General features: G+C 46.8%; 1 protein-coding gene across 2 annotated transcripts in view; it reads left to right on the forward strand.

Annotated features, from left to right (window-relative positions):
• RBM19 (RNA binding motif protein 19) overlaps positions 1-13,348 on the forward strand; it is a 1,396,549-nt gene that overhangs the window by 469,340 nt on the left and 913,861 nt on the right. The gene's annotated exons all lie outside the window — the stretch shown is intronic.

Below are 13,348 nucleotides of genomic sequence, written 5' to 3' on the forward strand. Positions count from 1 at the left end.
GATCCCACAGTCATGCAGCACTATAAAAAGGATGGCAGTTTGATTTGGGCGCAGGCAATAGGATCACGATTATGGTGGAGATGTGCAGGAGAAAAGGGAAAGCAGAGAGGAAGAGAGTCAAGGAAGTGCAGAGAGGCAGTGGCAGAGGAGAGGTGGAAGGAATAAAGAGTGAGGAGTGGACATCAAGGGAGGAGAAAGGAGATCAGAGGAGGGGACAAAGCAAAGAACAGTGAGAGATGATCATATGAAATGGAATAGAAGAAGACTGGGGAGGGGAAAGGGAAAGTGAGGGAGAGGAGTGGAGGAGGATCAAGAGAGAATTGTGCAGCGTCAAGGAGGCAGAGTGTGGAGAATGATATAGCAATGGAGAGCAAAAGGAAGGGGTACACTCCACGTGGGTGGGAGAAAAAACAAGGAAATAATAGGTATACTATACAAGATGGGAGAAAAGTAAAAAGGGAATTGAGGATGTGAAGGGAAAGGGAGGTTGGTTAAGGCACAAGGAGCTGAAAGGCAGAGAAAAGAAATACAAAGGGATCAGTCCTAGACAGAATCAGCCAGTGGTGAAAAGGCCTCCCAATGGGCAGGAAAGCCCACTCGTTAATTTGACATATCACTGAAGAAAAGGGAAGAGAAGGAGACACACCTTATGGTCTAAACTTCATTGAAGCCTGATGCATGACCCTTGTCAAGGCATAATTGGTATCAGGTTCATTTGAAGTCCAGGAAGACCCACGAGCCATCCTGACTGGACACAAGACTACTGGCGGATAAGACCAGAGAGAGCCAAGAAAGACCCAAAGAAATCCAAGAAAGAAGTGTGGTACCCTATAAATACCAAAGACTCCGAGTAACTGGTTTGATTCCCGGAGGTCAGGCCAACTTCAAGGGAGAGCAGTAAGGATTGAGGACCCCTTTCCTGTAAAAGGTCAGATTGCTTACTATACAGACCCCACCTCGTAGGTGCAGATAATACCTAATCCCCTGTTTCTGTGTAAATAGATAAGGATGTTAACCTACTGCTGGTGTCAAGCTCTGTTGGATCCCCCATCCATGACCGAAGGAGCCATATGAGGGGACCAGGTTGTGTTGCTACTGGCATTAGACTGAGCTGGGTTGGAGCGCCAAAAAGCAGTTGAGGTTGGGTGTGGGTTGGGCCGGCAATGCATCCTCCACTGTAATTTGAGAATCAAATACAGACTGTCATATTAGGTGCAGGAGAGGAATCTATGTGATCCCTGCACCGCCCATAACTGCGCAGACGAAAATGTTGATGCCGATTACGGCGCGGCACATTGATCAGATGGATCACTGTGCCTGCACCCTGCAGCCTGCATTTCCCTTCCCCGCCTCCCTCCCTCCCCCCATACTTACCTTTACGGCGGCACACTTATGTGTGTACCGCCTACACCCTGTTATCCTTGTGGGGTTAGTTCCTCCCACTAACATGGATTAGTGCTGATGCCGTAGGGTGCTTTTCTTTTTTTTATTTCCCCTTCTTGTCCACCGCTTACCACGATGGTAAGCGGGGGACACCGCCACAACTCCTGACTCCCGTTACTGCGGGGGTGCACAAATGAGGGCGTTTCTCAGGAGAGGATTATGAATAGGACAAATCTCACATAGAAGCTGGAAAAAAGCTTAAAAAGTCCACCATGAGATCGCCTAGTTGGCTGAGGGGAAGGGATTCCTAGAGATGCGAGTTTGGGTAAGAACAACGATTATAACTAACCAGGTGCCAAATGGTTGAACTGCAAAGGAATCACTTCTGAACCAAACTGTTGTACCATTGTATATGTAAAGAAGGCTACTAATGTCAAACATGCTTTCTGACTCAAATATTAATCCTGTTAATCACTGATTTGCACTCATTGTTTTTCTCTGTTAATAGTTGGAGAAAGTATTGATTTTAGTCTTGATTGAGGCTGTAAGAAACTGAGTTATCTGTTTTAGAACACTTTACTGAAAAACAGGAAAATCCAATGGCAGCATTCAGCAATAACAGATTATCAAATGTAAACACCAGGTTCTTATCAGTAAAAACCTGAGTGGTACGAAGCCAAAGAAAGAAGAGAGGATGCAACAATGAAAATTCTAGTGAGAGCCTTTGCCTCCAAAAATCACCATCTGTTTTATCACAGTTAAAATGAGGAGAGTTATTACTCAACCACCTGCCAATTTCTGTTATGAAAGTAAAATGGTGTGGGCCCTTCTCCCTGCCATGCGAATGAGGATCTGGGTAACATGAGCATGAGTAAAAAGTGATGATATCATAGAAGCAGACAGGTCTTTTTATTTGTCACAACTAACCCGAACAGAAATATTTCTGTACATCGCAAGATATAGGTATATATTTATTTCAGAGACTTGGGAATCTGCTTAGAATGCTTAGAATCACATGCTTTGCATAGGCCGACATCTAGTTGTTGGTGCGTGTTGCATGACTTGGGACACTGACCAGGCATGTTTGTAACACTATCCATAGTGTGACTTGTACTGTACCCATGGTCCTTCACGTGCTGAGGTCCGCACATTGTTTTTTTCTGCCATCAGAGCTGGTCGCATTTACAGGTATGTAATATTTGTCACTAGCTGTTTCCTCACAGAGCTCAAATGGTAATCATTCAGTCTCTCTTATGCAACTTTCCTGAAGTGCTGCTTGTGGCTGATAAAGGGAGGGAGAACTGGGCTCACAGCAGACCTTGTAAACTGCTGGACTAGTTTGCCCCAGTAGTTTGGGTCTTTGGCCTGCACGAAACGGCGCTCCTACAAGACAAACTTTGCCAGATCGGAGCTCTGCCTTGTTCCAGCTCCTTTCCTACCCTGATCAAAGTGAGGCATTAATAATTGGAAATAAAGTCTCACAGTTAGGTACAGTACAGTTTAAGAATCTTCACGGTGCATGGATCAAGAGAGAAGGCCAACATAAGTCTCTGAAAGCATGCTAGGAAAACCTCATAATTGCCAGAGGGGGGGGGGGATCTAGAAAGAGAGCAGGAGGTGTCTGGTTTTCTGCTTTGGGTAAGGTTCACATCCAGAGGGGAAGAGACAGTAGGATAGTAGAACAGATAGACTCTGTCCTCAAAAAAGATGAAAGTTGCTCACAAAACTTTAAAATAGAAAACATAACAGAAGTCAATTATGGCAGGAGAGCTCAGTCAGAATTGTGAATAGCTCCTTTTGCGGCTTGGCTTCTTATTCAATGCGTGTAAAGTAAAAGCTGGGTTTGGCCACTAATATGTCAGCTTTGTACACTTAAATTGGTTTCTATATAAAGAGAATGTATTAAATAGGAACAGAGACAGAGATGTTCAGCGACTTTAGTAGTCTTTTTCAGCTTCCTAGTTCAATAATGAACCATTTAGGCTGCAAAGTCCGTAAAGGGCGATTGGGGGATTTTTTTAGGAGTCTCAGTGACAGATGTAAGCCCGGAATCAACGGCTTTAAAAGTCCAATCTCACAGTCCTTTCCAATTTGGTAGCAACAAGATGCAAGAACAGCTTTCAATTATTATATTCTATTATCTCCCAGATCTAACCGTGGTAGGGAGGACAACAAACGCTTTTAGAGATATTTAAAGTATGTCCAGCCAAATGGGTATGACACACCATCTTTTGCTCCAAGGCTAAAAGTTTCCATATTGGTGATCTTGGTGCTCAGTTTGGGTATCGTGCAATCAGTCCATATGTTAATATCTCCCAATATAATTAACCAATAAGAAGTCAAGGGAAGCTCCAAGACGGCCTTCATAAAAACTTCCAGAAAAGACGAATCGAGCCCGGAGGGAGGTAAACTAATACTATGGACACAGACGGAGAAATCAGTAATTTGATTGGCAGTAATTCAGTTCCATAAATGGCAGGAAAGTAATTAGAGACTACTGTGGTGGGTCAGGAGGAGGACATTTTTAAGTGTGTATTCATTAAAGAAAAGAATAATGGCTAGCTCTCCCTATTTTTATGGGGTATTCCCTATCCAACTAATAGTGCAGGAAGGAACGGTCCAGAAGTCAGGCTTTCTCTGGCTGTGCGCCATACTCTGGAACCCCTTCCTGATCAACACCAGATGCGCCTGCTCGCTTTTACGTTCCCTCCTCAAGGAATGACTTCTCCCTAACACATCGGTCCACACACCCTCCACTTAACCTGAGACTGGCCGATCTGCTCTGCCCGTTTTCCTCTCCTGGTTACTTTTATGTTCGTTGGCTGCAAATTGCCCAACCTCCCACATTGTTATCTCTGCGCTCCCTTCTATTGGTCCCTTGCAGTCTGCTTCCCTCACTTTGTGCTTCCTCTTGTGACTTGACTATTGATGCTAGGTCTTCACTTAATAAAACCCTTGTAATAATAATAATAATAATAATATTAATAATACAATTCATGAGCCACAGCAAACCTGTATTTTGGGTCACCCAGCATGGTCTTGGTCTCAGCATCCAGTCTGCATGATGTACATACAAATCTCTGCCTCTGTAAAATACATTTCAGTTTATAGATAAAATATTCTCTCACTCAGTATATAAACTCAATTAGTGAGTAAATGTCTCTCATTCTGCACAGAAATATCCTATGGGAAGGGGTATGAGAATAAATGGCATAGTTTCTGGATGCATTGCATAAAAGCAAAGAGCAATTTGGGTACATATAAATAGACAGATTTCTATATTTAACACTTTTCTGTAATAATGATGTAACCATGCAACTACTTTGAGCACACAATGCACAGGGACTTGGTTTTCATTTGCCACATTACTGATCTTAACAGTAAAATGTCTTCAAAATAGGGGCCATATATACCATTTTGGACGTGCCTTTCTTTTAGTTGTGAGGCAAGTCTTTTGCTGAGCAGATAACATTTTGTTTCACTCAGAACAATGCCCTTAGTGAAAAATTGGGGAACACAGCTTGTTACTATGGTTTCTTTTAGGGCCCTCTTCCCCGTTCCACAGGGGTTGCGGTAGCCTCTGCTGTTATAGCCGGCTCAGCTGCTACCTTCTCCTCGGCGCAGAAACCTATAATTGAGATCTTGCCTATAGTGTAACCATAACCATGGCTCAACTACAGGTGTGTTCCAATAGAACTCTGTGGGAAGAGATCTATAACTGAAGTCCCTAAAATACTTTCTACTTATTTAATGGAACATTTGTTCAGGGGTTTGGGTTGAGATGTTTATAATTGTTGGTTTAATTTTAAATGCTTACCTTATATTTTTAAGGCTTTGTTTTGAATTTAGCTTTTTTCTTCTACTATAAAACTGTATCTGTTCTGTAGTGTTGGGACTATTGCTGATAATGTGTTGCATGTGTTTTAAAAGTGTTCTGGGAATCCCCTCTGGGCACACTCACTGCTTTATCTATGTTTTCAACTTTAAATGTAACTTAATTCACAAACTGTTTTATAATAGTGCATATATATTCAGTAAATACTGTGTGCTCAATCTTTTAGTTGGTGTGTCTCCACCTGGGATCTCATTTGTCTTCATCCCTCTCCTAAGATTGATCCATCACTGCTGAGCCATCTTTAATTGTGACTGTGTTGATTAGCGTTAAGGGAAATACTTGCACACTACTAACAGTTCTTCTCTCTGAGATCCACACCACTGGTGTTCATGCAAACCCCCTTTAATCCTTCATTGGACCATGAATCATCACAAGGGAAATCAATAGCCCTGATTAGTACCTTGGTTCACATTTTGGTAACGTGGTTTAATGCCAAGTTTAGAGTCGGGGGAAATGGGCTTTGTACTTTTCAGTGTGTAGCGAACCACGAGGAGGAGTCGGACTATGTATTTGTATGTTAAGCGTGTTTTATTAAAAATAAAAAAGTCTTTCTAGCCCTACCGCTATGAGGAAAGTTCTCCAGCAGCTATCTTCAGATTTCTACTGCACGCTTCAGTGTTTGGAGGTCTCGAGTTGCTCTGAGCTATTTTGAAATTTTTGTCCACGTTTTTTGTGGAAAAGTTCTATTTTTGTTTCAACTGAGCCCGCATGCTCCTATCTTCATCGTCTGGCGACGGGGATCCGTTGTCGGTGAAGTTGCGTGCCCCTCAAAGGCGATTGTTCGTCGACGTTTCTGGAAGGCCGTCTTGGGTCTACTTCACGCCCCTGACCATGACAGAGGAGAAAAAGGAGGGAAGGACACTTTTCAGGCCCTGCACCCATGGGCTGGTCATAGTGTGAAAAACAACAGAAAGGTCCAAAAGGATGTGAATAGACAAGAGTTTGGAGTGGTGATAGAGAGAAAGTTGGAGACATGTGTGAGTGCCATCGTGGTAGAGTCCTTAATACAGAAGACTGATGGAAGTGGATCTCTAAGGCCATTATCCTCATGGTGACTTGTGATCCGGATCAAGACCTCCTGCCCAAGGGACTTTGATTAATAGGGTAGGTGGTGAAACCAGGCAATAGTTAATCACCATTGTTGGGTCAGCTATGGATTTCTTCAAAAGAGGTATGACAGTTGGCGACTTGAAGGGGGAGGGAGGAATACACGGGGGACAGATGTTAAAGATCTCGGAGAGATGAGGGGTGCTGATTGAGACTAAGTGTTTGGTGAGTAAACTGGTCGATAGGGAACGCAAGATAGGTTGGCCCTGCAAAGGATGGCTACTATTTCGGTAGGAGAAGAGGGGTAAGTGAGAAGTAGTTGAGAGTAAAATGGGGAGGGGCAGAGATGGAGGACAGAAGGAGGGAAGGAAAAGGCAGCAGAGCATGACTGTGGGATTATTTTAGAGGAATGGTAGTGAGCAAAGTCATTAGAGAGGGAGGAGGCAATGGAAAACAGCTTGGGAAATGTAGGGAGGGTGCAGCCTCTGAAGGAAAGGGAGTTTAGTGAGCATCAATGAAAGGATGGGGAAAAGGCTGCCTGGGAAGAAGTGGGATATGTTCTGAATTGGGCTATAATGGGGCTATATGCGACCAGAAGACAGATGTCCCAACGTCAGTTACTCAGTTTTTCAACTGCTTGGTCAAGGATCCCTACATGTGGAAGCAGGAGTCTTGCAAAGGGCGAGCTCAGTGAAAAGGGCCTGAATAAGGGTTCTGGCCCTAGGCCCTTTTCAGCCATATCAGGCCCAAACAGATGGTCGTCCTTTGCTGTTGTGGCTCTTGGCTGCAGATGCTCGGGCTGGATATCCAGCAGTGACTCAATACCAAGGGAGTCAGCATGTCACATGAACCTCTGGTTGCCAATCATAGTGCTCAAGATATCTTTCTGGCAGAATGGTGACAATCCTTGGTTTTGTAGGCTCAGGGAGCTTTGTTTTTGAGGCATGACTCTCAAATGTTGCACTGGATCCTCTAGAATGGCAAACTGTGGATAAACGGCTTTAAAATGCAATTTCACTCACTTGATATGGCCAAATGACTCTGGATACTATCATCCGACTCTCTTATGTTCTGCTCTAGTGCTGGAGGCATAGGGGATTTGGGTCCTGGCAGATAGAGCTAGCTTCTTTCCACCTGGACTTCAGGTTCCTTTGCTGAGCTGTAGTCGGGAGAACAAGGACATCTGTGAGAGGAGCCACAGTGTGCTGTAGTAGGCCTTCTTGGTGGTAAACACTTTGAGCAATAATCAGTTAACCCTAGTCAGACATTCCGTCTTGTGCGTTCACTTATCTGCACCAAATTTGAGTACCGTAACTGAACGTTTCTTCCCTCTCCTAAATCCTAAAATCTCCTAAGACGTACTGACCTCTTCTAGTACCCCCTTTTAAATGGATACTGCAGAGGGGCTTGAGAAGGCCAAGCTACATGAAACGCAAAAGAAAGAGTTTTCTCTGTAATGCCTGCTGCCTCGCTGAGCCATAATTTCCTCCTCCTGCTATGACATTCTCTGCAATCGCAGGAGGAGAAGTAGTCCTGGGTAGCAAAGGGAGTTATGCAAATGGAGTTATAAAGGTCTTATTTGTGATTCCATAGCCAAGCCTGGCCTCCAGTTAATACACATGGCTTGTAGTCCAAATCCCACTTCCTGCGCAATGACTGTGGATCATCCCTATTGCTCCATTTCAATGTATCTATTCCATTATGGTGAAGCCAATGCAGCTAAAAACAACAAGCTTGGCGGACCGCTAGGGGGCGTGTACCTGAATGGACGCCCGAGGTTGTCGCTCCGCCAGCTCCATTGGGCCCACATGGCTATCTTATCCGCCCGATGGAGGACATGTGGTCAGGTGCCCCGTGGGGCCCAAGTGACACCACAGGTGATCAAGGTGGGGAACCCCCCCAACGCGAAGAAAAGACTGACCGAGCAGAGTAGAACTAGTGAGCCGCACCCGATTACCGATCCCAACGGTGGGAAGGAGCAGAGAGTGCCGGCCGGGTCCAGGCGGAAGAAGGAGCAGAACAACATAGCCCCCTTGTCCCCCGGGACCCGCACACAGCCGAGGCGCATCTCCAGTCCCCGACTGCCCTTGCATTTCTGGGCACGGGAAAACGGACGCGGGCCTGAAGATCCCTGGGCACCACAGACGTCCCCCACAGAGATCCGACGCGGGACAAAGCCAGAAGCAACCGGGCCACAGATCCAGTAAGCAACGGCCAACAGCCGGAAAGGGACTCTAGACTGGACCACAATCCACACCGGAGGAGACGCCAAACTGCCGCTGAGATGACGCGAAAGGACCACCCTCCCCTCACCATGGGGTCCCCCAGGAAGCGAGCAGGCACTTGAAGAGACCACCAGAAACGCAACATGAAGAGGTGAGCAGTCGGGTCGAGTAGGAGGAGAGGGGTTGCCCCTTCACACGAGAACCCAGGGAAGGGTGAGGGAGGGTTGTGCCCACATTGCCACAGATAGAGGCGTTCTGGAGAGACAGGAGGGTGTCCACACACCCCATGGAAAGTTACCTGGGACTGGTAAAGGCGAAATTGGAACGCTCCTCCATAGAATAGCACCCGGCACGGAACGGGATAGGCACACACCTCTGGGGCAGTACGGGGAGACGGCCTGTACCGGACCTTACCCTGAGTCACACCGTATGGATTAGCCAATGCCCAACAGCTCACGGAGTCTGGGGGAAGTGACCAGACCAGTGATAATCAGTGAAGGCCCACACAGCAGATACGGACATAGTGCGGAGCCCCGCATCACAGAGCAGGGCAGGAGCCCCAAGACCCGGCGCACCGCCCCCACGTGAGGCCACATGCATAGGGTACCAGGAGGAAGGGTCACATGATCACACAGTGGCTCAGCTGAGGCAGGTAAACTAAACAGCACAACCACAGAGGGCCTCCGGGCTGCAGACGAGGGCACATACTCCCCCACGAAGGAGGCCCATAGCACGTGCCACCAAATAACTGGAAGCAGGGCCCCATACCAGGCCCCCAGACAAATCTAAGGGGAGGAAGCCCCAGCGGGCACAGCACGACAAAGATAGGTGCGCAGTGAGACAAGGGGGCAGCTGGCAGGAGGGGTTCCAGTCTCCCCCGGAACTGGCCCACTCATTAGGCACTAGGGAGCCTGGAGATACAGGTGAGCGCCTAGTATAGAGCACGGGCCCCCACACAGAGACTCGCAATGGTCACCCGCCCCACACGCCTGCTGGAGGGGTCACACGTGTAACGCTCACCTGGTTCCCTCGGAGGCGCTGGTCTTGACTGGGCGGTGAAAACGTCTTCAACGTTAGGCGTAGGATTCGTTTGGCTCCCGGATTTGACCCCTTCCTCACCGAAAGCTTGACCTGCAGAGTGAGGTGTCTGCAAGTGGAAAATCAAGGTATTAGTGGCTGGAAGGTTGGGAGAAGTTCTTAGCCTCTCTCTCCCTCTCTTCCCGTGGTACTCGGGTGATTGTTGTGCTCACCTTAAGTAAGTGAATGCTGAGCTCTCCATCCTGCGTCTTGTGCAGGGGCGCTGGATCCAGTTACTTCACTGGATGTGAGTTCCGCCTCTTGATTGCAGAGGGTAGTTGAGAGCGAAGCCGCCGTTTGCTGCACGAGCGTGACTTGTAAGTATTAAAGTTCTCTTTAGATTTGCTCTCTTCAAGTGTCTTTTTCCCTAATGTCTATGTCTTTTACTTTTCAGATGCTGTCGATGCCAAAGAAGATGCTCTCCCCGATTCGTGGCAGAGAGCGTAACAAGAAGATGATGAATTCGAAGGCACGTAAGTAGGAAGGCTGCTTTGGGGCCGTAGAATGCACCTTAATGTCCCCTTTTGTCTCTACAGGTGCCGGAATGCAGTGCGAGCAAGGTTGGAGCAAGCGCAACACAGGTAAGCAGTATTGTAACCAAGCGTTACTAACCAATGTTCTTTGTCTTTGCAGGCCTGATGCCGGACGAGAAATGCAGAAAAAACGTCTTGGATGCTGCCGATGGATCGGGTGAGTTGAAGCGCTAACTTTGCCTTTGTCTAACCTGTGCCTTTTGTTTTGCAGGAGCCGCTGAAGATTGAAGATTGGTTCCCAGCAGGTAATTTTCGTAATTACAGGATCCGGAGCTGAAGATTCGTTGGAGCTGACACGGTGAGCGTCCTGCTGCAGATGCAGAATAACGCGAAGCATGTGGTACCAATCGGGTGTGGTTTAAATAGCCCATAGGAGTGCTTAGGTGTCTTCTTCCACAGCAGCCTCGCCCAGGTGAAAGAGTTCCTGCTTCCAGAAGGGTTCCAGCAGCAATGATCCAGGGAGTGGTGCCTGCCCCACCCAGAAGGAAAAGTAGTCCCTGCCAGAAGAGAGTAAAGCATCATCTTGCTGGTAAGTAAGCAGCATGGTCTGCTCCAGGTAGGTTCACCCAAGCACCTTTACACTTGATATGAGCCCGGCGCTTCCTGTGCCGGGACGGACCCTTACTATGAGCCTGGCACCACCGGTGCCAGGACAAGGTCCAAAAGGTCCCTATTGGGACTTGCTGGTGCCGATAAGACATGTTATGAGCCTGCTTCCAAGGATGTTGGGTAGGTCCTGACTCCTTGAAAGCAGTGGTCATGACAGCACCCCCCCTCAAGGCCCCTCCCAAATTGGTCTTCTCCGGGGGTTTTGGTTTATCAGGAAAAGTTCGATGAAACTTCTTAACCAGACGGGGTGCATGAACATGTTCCGACGGTTCCCAAGATCGTTCCTGGGGGCCATAACCTTTCCAGTCAATCAGATAGTATAATTTAGATTTGGAAATCTTGGAGTCTAATATGTCTTGTATTTCGAATTCTAGTTCTCCGTCCACAAGAATAGGGTCTGGAGATTTTGTCAAACGGGTTCCAGGTTGCATGGGTTTCAGTAGTGAGACGTGGAAAACTGGATGTATCTTCATATGGGCAGGTAGGCCCAATTTAACCGCCACTGGATTGATTATGGCAGTGATTGGGTAAGGCCCCAGGTATCGTGGATTGAAAGTATGCGGTCCTTTTAGGGGTAAATGTTTGGTGGATAGCCAGACCTGATCTCCCACAAGATATTGAGGAGCTTCCTTCCGATGTAGATCCGCACACTTCTTGTATTGCTCTTTGGCCTGCTTGAGGTGAGATGTTGCCTCTTTAAAGGCTTGAGTGATTGTCGAATGCAGATGATCTACAGCGGGTGTTCCAAGAGTCTGAGGTGGGTCAAGATTTGAGGTGCGAGGGTGGATTCCATATGAAAGAAAAAACGGAGTTTTTCCAGTTCCGGCGTGGACTGAATTATTATAAGCGTACTCCGCAATCCAGAGAATGTCTTTCCAAGTGCCCTCTGATTGTTGTAACATGCAGCGTAGATACTGTTCCAAGGTTTGGTTGGTCCTCTCGGTCTGCCTGTCGGTCTGGGGATGGTGGCTGGTCGAAAGCCTTATGTCAATTTGGGCTAGGCGACAACAACTCCGCCAGAAGTGGGAAATAAATTGACTCCCTCTATCTGAGATTAAAACTGAAGGAAAGCCGTGCAACCGAACGATGTTTTCGAGGAATTCTCGGGCCAAAATTGGAGCTGTAGGTAACCCTTTCAATGGGATGAAATGAGCCATTTTCGAGAATAGGTCCACAATCACTAAGATTGTATTAAATCCGGAGCATGGTGGTAAATCCGTGATGAAGTCCATGGAGAGAGTATGCCATGGGTGTGGAGGAATGTCTATTGGATGTAGGAGGCCTGCTGGTTTCTCCTTCTGGCTTTTGCTTTGAGCGCACACACCACAGGAATTAATGAAATCCTTAATGTCCTTTCTCCAAGACGGCCACCAGAAATGTCTTTTTATCTTTTACAACGTTTTGGTAATGCCGGGATGTCCTTCCATTAAGGAGTCATGGTAACAAGAGATCACCTGTCTTTGTAAATCGGTACATGGTAGATATAATCTTCCTCGAAAGTATAGTAGGTTCTTATCCATTGTGAAATCATTTCCCTTGAGTTGCCAGTCTTGCACTTCTGCTGGAGTCAGAAGATCTTTAACTTTAGCTTCAATGTCTTCAATGGATTGTGCATCTATCAAACCGAGGATTCTCTGTTCCGGAATTATGGGTACGGGTTCAGGATTGGTCGTGAGTTCATCTACTCCAATTCGGGAGAGAGCATCTGCTTTTCCATTCTTGTTGCCTGGTCGGTAAGTTGTCACAAAGTCGAATTCGGCGAAAAACAATGCCCAGCGAAGCTGTCTAGAGGATTGAGCTTTGGCTGATTTAAGGTACTGTAAATTACGATGATCCGTGATGACGGTGACTGTGTGTCGGGCTCCCAAGAGATAATGCCGCCAAGCTTTAAAGGCGGACTTGATAGCCAAAAGTTCCTTATCTGTAATGGTATAGTTGATTTCAGGAGCTGAAAATTTGCGGGACCAAAATGCCACTGGGTGTAACTGATTTGTTTCCGGGTCTCTTTGCGAAAGTACTGCTCCCATTGCGAGACTGGAAGCATCAGTCTCTACTATATAGGAAAGTTCCGGGCGAGGATGTTTTAGAACTGGAGCCGAGGTGAATTTTGTTTTTAGTTCCTGAAAAGCTTGTTCAGCCTCTGTAGACCATTCGAAACGTTTATTCTTTCTGAGGAGGGCTGTAATGGGTTGGACTACTCGAGAAAACTCGGATAAATCTTCGATAAAAGTTGGCGAAGCCCAACATGCTTTGAACTCCTTTCACCGACGTTGGTGAGGGCCACTTAACGATAGCGTCCACTTTTCTTGAGTCCATGTGGACCCCATTAGGTGACAAAATAAATCCCAAAAATTCGACCTCCGTGACGTGAAAAACGCATTTTTCCAATTTTGCAAAGAGTCTGTGTTTTCGGAGCCGCTCCAATACTGCGGTGACATGTTTTCGATGTTCCGCCTCAGAGGACGAGTAGACCAGAATGTCATCAATATAGACAACTACACATACGTCAATGAGCTCTCTGAGGACGTCATTCATAAAATACTGAAAGGCTGCCGGAGCGTTGCAAAGCCCAAAGGGCA

Source organism: Ambystoma mexicanum, chromosome 10 (genome assembly GCF_040938575.1).
Source record: "Ambystoma mexicanum isolate Mex_15411 chromosome 10, UKY_AmexF1_1, whole genome shotgun sequence".
Lineage (NCBI taxonomy): Eukaryota > Metazoa > Chordata > Amphibia > Caudata > Ambystomatidae > Ambystoma > Ambystoma mexicanum.